This window comes from Herpailurus yagouaroundi, unplaced genomic scaffold (genome assembly GCF_014898765.1).
Source record: "Herpailurus yagouaroundi ecotype Mexico unplaced genomic scaffold, PumYag 187, whole genome shotgun sequence".
In the NCBI taxonomy this organism is placed as follows: domain Eukaryota; kingdom Metazoa; phylum Chordata; class Mammalia; order Carnivora; family Felidae; genus Herpailurus; species Herpailurus yagouaroundi.
The window spans coordinates 6992544-7003744 of record NW_024412418.1 but is presented as its reverse complement, the minus strand read 5'-3'; the positions used below and the strand labels follow the sequence as shown (position 1 = coordinate 7003744).

The following is an 11201-nucleotide window of genomic DNA, read 5'->3' as shown; positions in this document are numbered from 1 at the left end:
AGAAAGAAAGAAAGAAAGAAAGAAAGAAAGAAAGAAAGAAAGAAAGAAAGAAAGAAACGGTAGCTACCATTATTGTGTTGTTATAAGTGTATCCCAGTCATTCAGAGATTTTAGTTTCTGTTCAGACTTAACCCCATATTTCAGCCTTCTGGTCCAAGAAAGACCTAAGTTAGCAAAGAACTCTTAGGACCAAGAAACATTAAGTCTCTGTTTTAAAACAAACTGCTTCGGGGGCGTCTGGGTGGCGCAGTCGGTTAAGCGTCCGACTTCAGCCAGGTCACGATCTCGTGGTCCGGGAGTTCGAGCCCCGCGTCGGGCTCTGGGCTGATGGCTCAGAGCCTGGAGCCTGTTTCCGATTCTGTGTCTCCCTCTCTCTCTGCCCCTCCCCTGTTCATGCTCTGTCTCCCTCTGTCCCAAAAATAAATAAACGTTGAAAAAAAAAGAAAAAAAATTAAAAAAAAAAAACAAAACTGCTTCTTTCAGTATGCAAGTAATCTATTCCTTTTTATCCTATAGAAAACAGATTTACCATTAATTAAAAAGTAAATGCCATTTTATAATACTCAAAGGGACTGTCCATATTTTGCTTGGACAGATTTCCCATATTAAACATTGCTCAAAATGTTGCAGGCAGTCCTCTAAAATGTAAAAAATGATTTTATTTACTGCACAGAGATTTCTGATAGGAGATTTAGTCTTTACTACTAAATGAAGCACTCATGCTAGTTCTAGACTAAGAGGTTTTCATGAGACCTTAAAAAAAAAAAAAAAAGTGTGGGGGCCGCCTGTGTGGCTCAGTCAGTTAAGCATCAGACTCTTGATTTCGGCTCAAGTCAAGATCTCACCGTTGGAGCCCCGTGTCAGGCTCTTGGCTATCAGAGACTGTTTGGGATTCCTTCTCTTCCTCTCTCTGCCCCTCCCCTGCTCACTCTCTCCCACTCTCTCTCTCTCTCTCTCTCTCTCTCTCTCTCTCTCTCAAAAATTAAAAAAAAAAAAAAGAAGGGTTCTATTACAGTACTGAAAAAATTTTTTTAACTTTTTTTAAAATGTTTATTTTTGAGAGAGAGAGAGAGAGAGAGAGAGAGAGAGAGAGAGAAACAGAGTGTGAGTTGGGGGGAGGAGGGCAGCAGGGAAGAGGGGAAGACAAAGAATCCAAAGCAGGCTCCAGGCCCTGAGCTGTCAGCACAGAGCCCACCGTGGGATTCAAACCCATGAACCATGAAATCATGACCTGAGAAGTCAGATGCTTAACCAACTGAGCCACCCAGCCACCCCGAAAAAAAATTCTTAAAATCTATAAATGAGAGACTTCATACTACAAGTAGATAAGGACACAAAATGATTTTTAAAAAACACTGTGGAGGGGTGCCTGGGTGGCTCAGTCGGTTGAGCATCCGACTTCGGCTCGGTCATGATCTCGTTGTCCATGAGTTCGAGCCCCGCATCGGGCTCAGTGCTGACAGCTCAGAGCCTGGATGGAGCCTGCTTCAGATTCTGCGTCTCCCTCTCTCTCTCTGCCCCTCCCCTCCTCATGCTCGCGCTCTCTCTCTCTCTCTCTGCAAAAATATACTTAAAAAAAAAAAAAAAAGAATGCATTTTAAAAAAACACTGTGGAATAAATACGAAAAATAAAACGTAAAACAACAAAACTGATTAGGGAGTGAGTGTTCTAGACAGCCAAGGTGGCCAGACAGGAAAAGTCTATCCCTGAAACAACTACTTTGTGTAACTTTTTTTCATATAAATCGGAGAAAACACCTAAGCTTCCCAGTCTTTTTAAAGTATACTAACAATCATTTAAACTTTTCAGGAGAATCCACTACTGCCACAGAGATATGAAGGACTCTTACACCAAATCTAAATGGTTCCAATGTCTTTTTTGAATTTTTACATTTTGTAGCTTTCCTTCCTCAACTCTTTTAATCAAGCTAACACTTCTAGTTAGCTTGTAGCAGTGTTGCCTTTTTAATTTTAGCTCTTGATTTAAAGAACCAAGTAGGCTGAAACTGCATAAGAGGGAGCAGGATCTACCTGAGGGAAGTCAATAAAATTTGAGATACCTACTTAGGCTGCTGAAAAGACTTTTGTGGTTTATTTCCTGGTAGTTGACTTTTGGATAAATAAAATGCTACTTTAAGTCTTATGACTGAAAAACGAAAAAAAGAAGTCACCCACATTAAATAAATTTCAATACTCGAAACTATTCATTTTTTCTCATATTTTTATAAATTTTTTGTAATGTTTATTTATTTTTGAAAGAGAGAGAGAGAGACAAAGCATGAGCAGGGGAAGGGCAGAGAGAGAGGGAGACAGAGATCTGAAGCAGGCTCCAGGCTCTGAACTGTCAGCACAGAGCATGACGCAGGGCTCAACCCATGAACCACAGGATCATGACTCGAGCCAAAGTCTGATGCACCCAGGTGCCCCATTTTTTTTCTCATCTTTATAGAAAGGATCTAAAAATCACTTTTATTTAATAACAAATCCGTAAGAAATATAACTAAAAGATCAAAGAAGTAGGGCTCTCATTTCTAAATAAAATAACGAAAATCATGCTTGAAGAGACAAGGTCAAGAGACAGGAGGTCACCATGGTTTATCTGACACCATATCGATGCCAAAAACATATGACCATTCTAACTAAGTCAGAATTTATGCTTTGAATGCATTTCCAAACAAAGATCATAGCCCAGGTCAAACAACTGCTATTACCAGGTCATGAAAAATAATGTTTTCCGTAGCACTTAAAAAGTGTTAATCAGGGGGCGCCTGGGTGGCGCAGTCGGTTAAGCGTCCGACTTCAGCCAGGTCACGATCCTGCGGTCCATGAGTTCGAGCCCCGCGTCGGGCTCTGGTCTGATGGCTCAGAGCCTGGAGCCTGCTTCCGATTCTGTGTCTCCCTCTCTCTCTGCCCCTCCCCCATTCATGCTCTGTCTCTCTCTCTGTCTCAGAAATAAATAAATGTTAAAAAAAAAAAATTAAAAAAAAAAGTGTTAATCAGGGGGGAAAAGTTAGATCTCAGTAAAAAGCCAATTATAAAGAGGACATTTGTTTGGGACATAAGTTTCCTCTAAAAGTTGGCGAGAACTGTAGGTATTCATGCTTAGCCTAATATAAATACAGATAGAAAGATACAGAAACAATTATATGTGTGTACATATACATAAGTTAGCAAACATACATATATTACCTAGCTCTGTCCATTGAGAGGGTCTAGGAATAATGATACCCCAGCAATGAGCACATGGAGCACCCAGATGTTGGTTTCTATAAATCACTGTCCAATGACAGGAACCAAGGCTCCTTGGAGAAATGACTGATTCTGGGTCTAGAGCAGGGAAAATATAAGATGAATCTGGGACATTTTGTAGTACTAGAAGGTAAGGAAATGCTCAAAATGAAAAAAAGGATGGAGGCGTATCAAAGGGACACAGGAGCCAACCTGAAAGACTTCCCAATGGCCAAAGCTGGAAAACTGAGCAAAAAACTAAAAAATACAGAATCAGATTATAACTAAAGTATAAAACAGATACACTGATACTGACAAATGGTTGAATAAAGAAATAAATGGGGGAGAAGGGACAAATCTTCCTTTCAATATTCCAAATAATAAATGTAGATATTCTTCCCTCCAGGAAGTGTAACTTAAGTCCTCCACCCACTTTGAGGGTGGGCTAGACTTAGTGATCTACTTCCAAAGAATTCAGTATAGAAAAGGAAAAATAGTTGGGGCATCTGGGTAGCTCAGTCACGTTTGAGTGTCTGACTTTGGCTCACGTCATGATCTCACAGTTCATGAGTTCGAGCCCCACATCGGGCTGTCTGCTTTCAGCATGGAGCCTGCTTTGGATCCTCAGTCTCTCTCTGCCCCTCCTCCACTGGTTCTCTCTCTCAAAATAAGTAAATAAACTTAGGGGGAAAAAAATAAACTTAAAAAAATAAGGGAAAATATATTTAAAAAAAAAGAAAGGGAAAAACAGTAACCTCACATATTAACATGGCAAACACTACCTTAACCAACTGATCAGTCATCATTAGTGATTATCATATGGATGTCACATATCCCGATATGAAATGATGGTATTCTGTGGCATTCTTTCCAAAAACACACAACTCTTGTCTAGTAATGAGAACAATATCAGACAAGCTCAAAAGGAGGGCCAGTAAAATAACTGGCCAGTATTCCCCAAAACTGTCAAAGTCATGAAGACAAGAAAAGACTGAAAGACAAAAACTACATGCAATGGGCTACCCTGGACTGGACCAGAAGCAGAAAGGAGATACAAATGGAAAAACTGTAGAAATTCAAACAAAATCTGGAGTTTAGCAAAAAGTAGTATATCAGTTGTTGGTTTCTTAGTTTTAACAAATGTGCCATGTGAGATATTAACAATAGGGAACTGAGTGAGAGGTATATAGGAATTCTATGTATCATCTTTGTAACTTTTTTGAGTATCTAAAATTATTACAAAACAAAAAGTTTATTTAAGTTAATTCCTCTAGAAGACTCTATAATTTTCTCTTCAAAAAAGTCAGTATCATGGGGCATCTGGGTGGCTCAGTCGGTTAAGCGTCTGACTTTGGCTCAGGTCATAATCTCACAGCTGATGGGTTGGAGCCCCACCTCAGGCTCTGTGCTGACAGCTCAGAGCCTTGGAGCCGGCTTCAGATTCTGTATCTGTATCCCTCTCTCTCTGCCCCTCTCCTGATTGCACTCTGTCTCAAAAATAAATAAACATTAAAAAAAATTATTAAAAAAGTCAATGTCATGAAAAAACAAAATTTTCTAAAAGTGAGAGCACTACACACCTATTAGAATGGCAAAAAACAAACAAACAAACAAACAAACAAACCCATATCTGATAAAACTAAATGCTGACAAAGATGTAGAACAAAAATTCTCATTCATTGCTGGTGAAAAGCAAAAGTGATACAGCCACTTTGGAAGACAGTTTGGTAGTTCTTAACAAGGTAAACACTGATTACCCTATGATCCTACAATCGCACCTCTAGGTATGTACTCAGTTGAATTGAAAATGAGTATCTACACAAAATCTGCACACAAATGTTTACAGCAGCTTTGTCCATAATTGTCAAAAACTAGAAATGACCAAGATATCCTTCAACAGGTGAATGGATAAACAAACAGTGACACAACCACACAATGGTTGTGAGCTATCAAGCCACAGAAAAACATGGAAGAACCTTAAATCGATACTGCTGAGTGAAAGAAGCCAGTCTGAAAAGGGTACATATTGTATGATCCCAATTATATAACATATTGTATGATCCCAATTATTTAACTGTCTTGATGGAGACAGTAAAAAGATCAGCAGTTGCCCAGGGATGGGAGAATGAGGAAAAACAAACAGGTAAAGTACAGGGGATTTTTTTAGGGCAGTGAAACTATTCTTACAATGATGGATAAGTAACATTATGCATTTGTCAAAACCTAAAGAACTTTACAACATTAAGAGTGAACTTTAATGTACTGTAATTTTAAAAAGTCATTTAGAGGCGCCTGGGTGGCTTAGTCAGTTAAACATCCAACTCTTGACTCAGGCCAGGTCATGATCTCACGGTTTGGCTGGTGAAATCTGAGCCCCACATCAGGCTCTGCACTGACAGCGCAGAGCCTGCTTGGGATTCTCTCCCCATACCCCGTCTCTCTCAAAATAAGCAAGTAAAACTTAAAAACAAAAAGTCATTTAAGACATCGGGGAATCAGAGAAGAATGCAGTCTGTGACAAGAGAATCTGACTGTATTACAAACGTGTTAAAACAACCTCACTGAAGGGGATAGGGAGAAGGTGCTGACCTAGGCAACCTCGGAAATTAATGGAATCTTTAAGACTGAATGCAAAAGGAACTATACATATGTACTGTAGTTTATAAAGTTGTTTCCCGTGAGAGTGTGGGTGAACAATTCTGATACTGCTATACATGTTTATTGGAATTGACCAATTAAGTAAATGGATGGTGGAAGCAAGGTTTCTACTGTTGATGTGGAAATTCACAGAACAGCAAACAGAGAAGGCTAGAATGGTCTATGTGATAATGGATTCGAACTGGAGATATCAGTAAGAACTCATGTTTAACTTAATAGAGTTACAGATGATTACACACAGAAATATTTTACTGACATGTTTATATACAAGAGTTAGCATAAAACTAACTCTTTGCTCTGTTAGCTGAGAGGCCCTAAAAAAACAAAACCCTGGCAGCAATGATAATACTTAGTGTCCACATCTTGGTTTCTCAGACCATTCTTCAATAAAAGAACTAGAACTCCATGGAGAAATAGCTGATTTTAGCACTGTGACAAGAAATATGCAAGATGAGCCTAGAGCATCTTGTAGTGCCAGAAAGTGAGTGAGTGTTAAAAAATAATTACATAAATATATATATACACACACTGATGTCGGTATGTTAAAGGGGCACAGTACAGGAGCCAACTGAATAAGCTCCCAATGGACAAAGCTGGAATAATGTGAGCAGTAAAGTAGTATTGGAATATAACTCAAAGTATAAGATAGAGATCCTTCATTCCACAATGACAGAAGTAAATACTTGCCTAAATTAATAAATGAGGAAACAGAGGCAAATTTCCCATGCAGAAGACTTCCAAATAAATTATGTAGGTACTCTACCCCAAAGAACAGGGAGCATAACTCTTCATTCCTTAAATGTAGGCAGCACAGTTACTTTCTTCCAAAGAGAACAGTACGGAATGGGGAGAAAAGTAACTTTATAGTGGAGTAACCTGACAAATATTACCTTAGCCAGGCGATCAAGGTCAATACCACCAGTTATAAATCACATTGATAGTATGAACCTTTAATATGATGAAAATGGCACTTCCTCTCTGTGATCACACCTATAACCCCAATCTAATCATAACAAAAACATCAGATAAATTCCAGTAGAGGGACATCCTAAAATATACTTGACCAATACCCCTAAAAACTTTCACAGAAAAAATTTTAAATTAAAAATAAATAAATAACAATGGGGGGGGGGACCGTCAGTCAGTGGAGCATGTGACTCTTGATCTCAGGACCATGAGTTTAATCCTCAAGTTGGATGTGGAGCCTACTTAAAAAAAAAAAATAAATAAAATCTTAAATAATAATAGTAACAACAACAACAAAGGCAGGAGTGGAAAAGTCAAACCTTCCTTTCCCCCCAGTTGACACAAACATCAAACTATCATTTTTCCAGTTTTCTTAGTTGAAGACTTTCCAAATTAGTCTGCTGAAATACTGCTCACATCCAAAGACACAGTAACACAGCCAGCTTTAGTTATATACTGTCTTTATCACTTTATCACATAGAGGAGACTATGACAGTTTTGACCAATTTTGTTCAACAAGTATTTTTTGACTACCTTTTTTGTTCCAACTATTGTTCGAGGCTTTGTGGTAACCTCAAAAATAGAAGAAGAAAAAAAAATCTGTGCTCTGCTTTCATTTCTGTGAGGAAGTCAGACAACACACAAACAAACAATAAATGACCCATCAGCCAGCAATAAATGCTATGAGGTGAATAAAAAATGAAAGTGAGGCAAAAATGACCAAGACAGCTACTCTAATTGGAGCTTGGAAAATGCCTCTTTAAGGAGATGACATTTGAGTTGAGACCTCAGTGCAGCCAGTATACAAAGAGGACAGCAAATGCAAAAGCCAAAAAGAATAAGCTTAATGTGTCTGAGACATCTCAAGTAAACAGGGCAACTGCCCTGATAGGAATGAGCGAACATATTCTGAACTCGAGGTAAAAATACAAACCTCATTTAGGCATCTCAAACCATTCCAACACTAACCACTGGGAAACTATCAATGATAATTAGCTCAAGATCTCAATTTTACGCTCTCCCAGAGTCTCCCCCAAAGTCACAGTTGTCCAGTAAATACTGTCTTTTGGACTTCCCCATCTTCCCTCTAAAAACTACCATGCTTATCGCTCATATTTAATCATGGCTCTGCTAGAAGTAGTTAAAAAAAAGGAGGTGGGTATTCTACCCAGAAATTGCTCCTGAATTCTCCCTAACAGATCTCATTACTTCATAAAGCACAACCATAGGTTGGTTAAAAGCAAAGGCTCTGGAGACAGAATGACTTGGGTTCAAACTCAGATTCTATCAGCTGTATGATCTTGAACAAGTTGCATAGCTTTTCTAAGACTCAGTTTCCTCATCTATAAAAAGCTGTGAGGATTAAAAAAGACAAAATGGGGCACCCAGTGACTATTCAATAAATGTTAGCTACTGCTAATAAAAGTATTTGAGTATTTATTTTGCTCAATGTTCAGAGTTGGGCCAGAGGGATTACAGAAAACACAATTTGCTACAGCAAATTGTTTCAGAGATAAAACTGTCAAACTCCCTTAGGTCAGGAGCTTTGTCTTTTTCTGGTTCACTAGTGTATTCCCAGAATCCAGAACAGTGTTTAACACACAGTAGGCATCTATCTCAATATGTGTTGAATCAATCAATGAGACTCCATTAAGTCAAAGGAGCATACGAGAGCCTGGCTTTACTTCAAAATAAAGGAAAGTTTTCATTCCACATCAAGATTAACAATATCCTAAGGCCTTGTTAAAGATGGTTTATTATTTCTAATTGCCTCCCCAAAGTCTAGAACAGCTTCATAATATTAACGGACCCAAATTTATTGCAATTAAAAAGCTCTGCTGCTAACATTAAGCTGTCAATCGAAGGCTATACTACTGTTCATAATTCAAACTTGATCAAAATGTTAAAAGTAATAATAAAGTATAAGGTATATTAATTGTTATGGAATACTTTGCCTGCCATTACTCCATAGAACAGACTTTAAAAACTTGTGTAAAAAAATTTTCTCACGAGTTGACCAAGTTTCATTTATGCTGGCAAAACAAAATGATTTCACCTTTCTCTGTATCATTAAATTTTATAAAAACATTATGGTTTGTTCAATCACCAAAAAAAAGTTCAAATCTTTTGGACTTCTTAAAAGTTGCAAAGGATTGTTAGCTTAATATATTGGCTCTTTAGGTCAAAGAAGGACTTTTCAGGGTGATGAAAATGGAAACAGAAGGAGTTCACCTCTCTAAAAATGAGTTTTCAATTACTATAATTATGCATAAAATAAGACAGGCAGCATTTCTGGGCCAAGATTTGATGCCTTAGTTCCCCGTGAGAATTAGAGCCAAGCATAAATTTGGGGCAAGTTCTGCAAAAACCACTTTACCCTCTATTGATGCTGAATGAAAAACTCATTGTTAGGATCCATCAACACGAATATATTTTCTAACACACAGTAGCCACTCTGGCAACATCGCTTTCATCGTTTTCTATCCGAGAAACAAAACATGATGCATTTAAATCCTGCCTGACAGTTACCACCACTGCAGGGTAGCTCTCTCAGCAGCTTAAGAGTGGTAAGGGCTGAAAAGTAAGAATCGAGTTTACCGAGCCCCCACCGTAAAGTAGCAGGGCCTGCTTAAGCTAACCTACACTGGTTGGCTATTGTATAGGTCCGCCAAACCTTCAGAGCTAGAAAGATACCTGAACTCTACTGACACCTCTTGAGAGAGAAAGCCAGGCGTGAGGGCGGAGCGGTATGATCGGAATTGTTAAAACCGCAGCAAGCCAGCAGGGACACAGGTGCGCGGGCAGGCCCCCGTACCGCAGTCCTTGTCACGCTCCAGACGACGGAGCCCGTCACAACCACGACAACCCTCCTAGACTCTTTTTCACTCATTCATTCATTTGACAATTACGCGAGGGGCACTGTAGCAAGGCCGGCTCGCAGGGCCCCCGCCCCAGTCCCGGAACACCCTCGGCCGCCAGGCGCGGCCCTGAGCCGCCCCCATTTCCCGGACGCTGCCGCCCGCACTCCGCCACGGCGCGCTCGGGTCACCCGGATCCTGGCCTCGGCCCCACGCGAGCGCCCACGCCCCCCGCCTTGCCAGCCGCAGGTCCCCCGGCCTCCGCCCCGCTTCGCCGTCTCAGACCGCCGGGTTCGTGCGGCGAGGGAGGGGCGCGTCCGCGGAGATCCCCCGCTCGGGGTTCAAGATCCCTCGGCGCGCGCGACGCCCGGACCCGAGGGCCTACGCGGGTGGGTCGGGCCCACCGGACACTCACCTCCGCCGGGTCAGAACCGAGGGGCCTGCTCTAAGCCGTTTGAAACCGCTTGGGCCGCCGCACACCCCGCAGTGTCCTCGTTGTTTATTGGTCCTCGGCGGACCGCCCATCGCGCGTTTATTGGTCCATTTGAAAGGACTGTGTGCACGCGCCGCCCGCAGCTTTAAAGGGGCCGCGCGCGGCCGTGTTTCTTTCCGAACCGGCGTTGCCTGGTCGGGTGGGGAGAAAGAAGGTCGCCAGAGCAAAAGCTACCGGCGACCCCCACCCCCACCCCCCCACCCCACACACCCACACTCGAAAGAAAGGCGATAGATGTGTGGAGAACTGTGCATCCCCGGCCATCAGCATGTTTGCTTTATTTAATTTTGGCTATTCAAGCGACTGTCAACACCTGCAATTTTTTAAAAAGTCCTCTCATTCAGCAAATATTGATTGTGCAGCTAAGTGCGTGGGGGAAAAGAGAGGCTCTGGGATATAATGGAAGGCGCAGCGAATGGAGCCAGGATACTGGATTCTGGTCTTGGACCTGTTCTAAGTAAACCACTTTTCCCAGTAAATTATTTGTAACTTAGTTTCCTCAAAACGAGATAACAGTGTTTCCCTTACAAGCTTAATGTGAGGATTTAATATAGCTAATTGAATGTCTAGGAAAGGCCTTTGAACAGTAAGCATTCTGCAAAAGCTTTATACTTCTATTATTTATAGAAACGACAGGCTTGGTTAATATGATTTCTAAAAGTCTTGTTTAGCTCTAAAAATAAAATCCTAAAAAAAAAAAAAGGGGGTGGTGGCTACACCACTCGGGGCAGAATACAACTCTTGATCTCAGAGTTGTTTGTCCCAGCCTCAAGTTGCGGGTAGAGCTTACTTAAAAATAAAATCTTAAAAATAAATCTTGCTGGGGCGCCTGGGTGACGCAGTCGGTTAAGCGTCCGACTTCAGCCAGGTCACGATCTTGCGGTCCGTGAGTTCGAGCCCCGCGTCGGGCTCTGGGCTGGTGGCTCGGAGCCTGGAGCCTGTTTCCGATTCTGTGTCTCCCTCTCTCTCTGCCCCTCCCCTGTTCATGCTCTATCTCT

The 11201-nt window shown here is 41.1% G+C and overlaps 1 protein-coding gene across 2 annotated transcripts in view; it reads right to left on the bottom strand.

Moving 5' to 3' along the window:
• The window catches only part of CKAP5 (cytoskeleton associated protein 5), a 114418-nt gene extending 104183 nt beyond the window's left edge, over nucleotides 1-10235 (bottom strand). The window contains exon 1 of one of the 2 annotated variants that reach the window (XM_040495282.1): nucleotides 10126-10235. The gene's annotated coding sequence lies outside the window, so the exon portion shown is untranslated. The remainder of the gene's footprint in view (nucleotides 1-10125) is intronic. The other variant, XM_040495285.1, reaches the window with a different exon arrangement.
• Nucleotides 10236-11201: the final 966 nt, after the last annotated feature.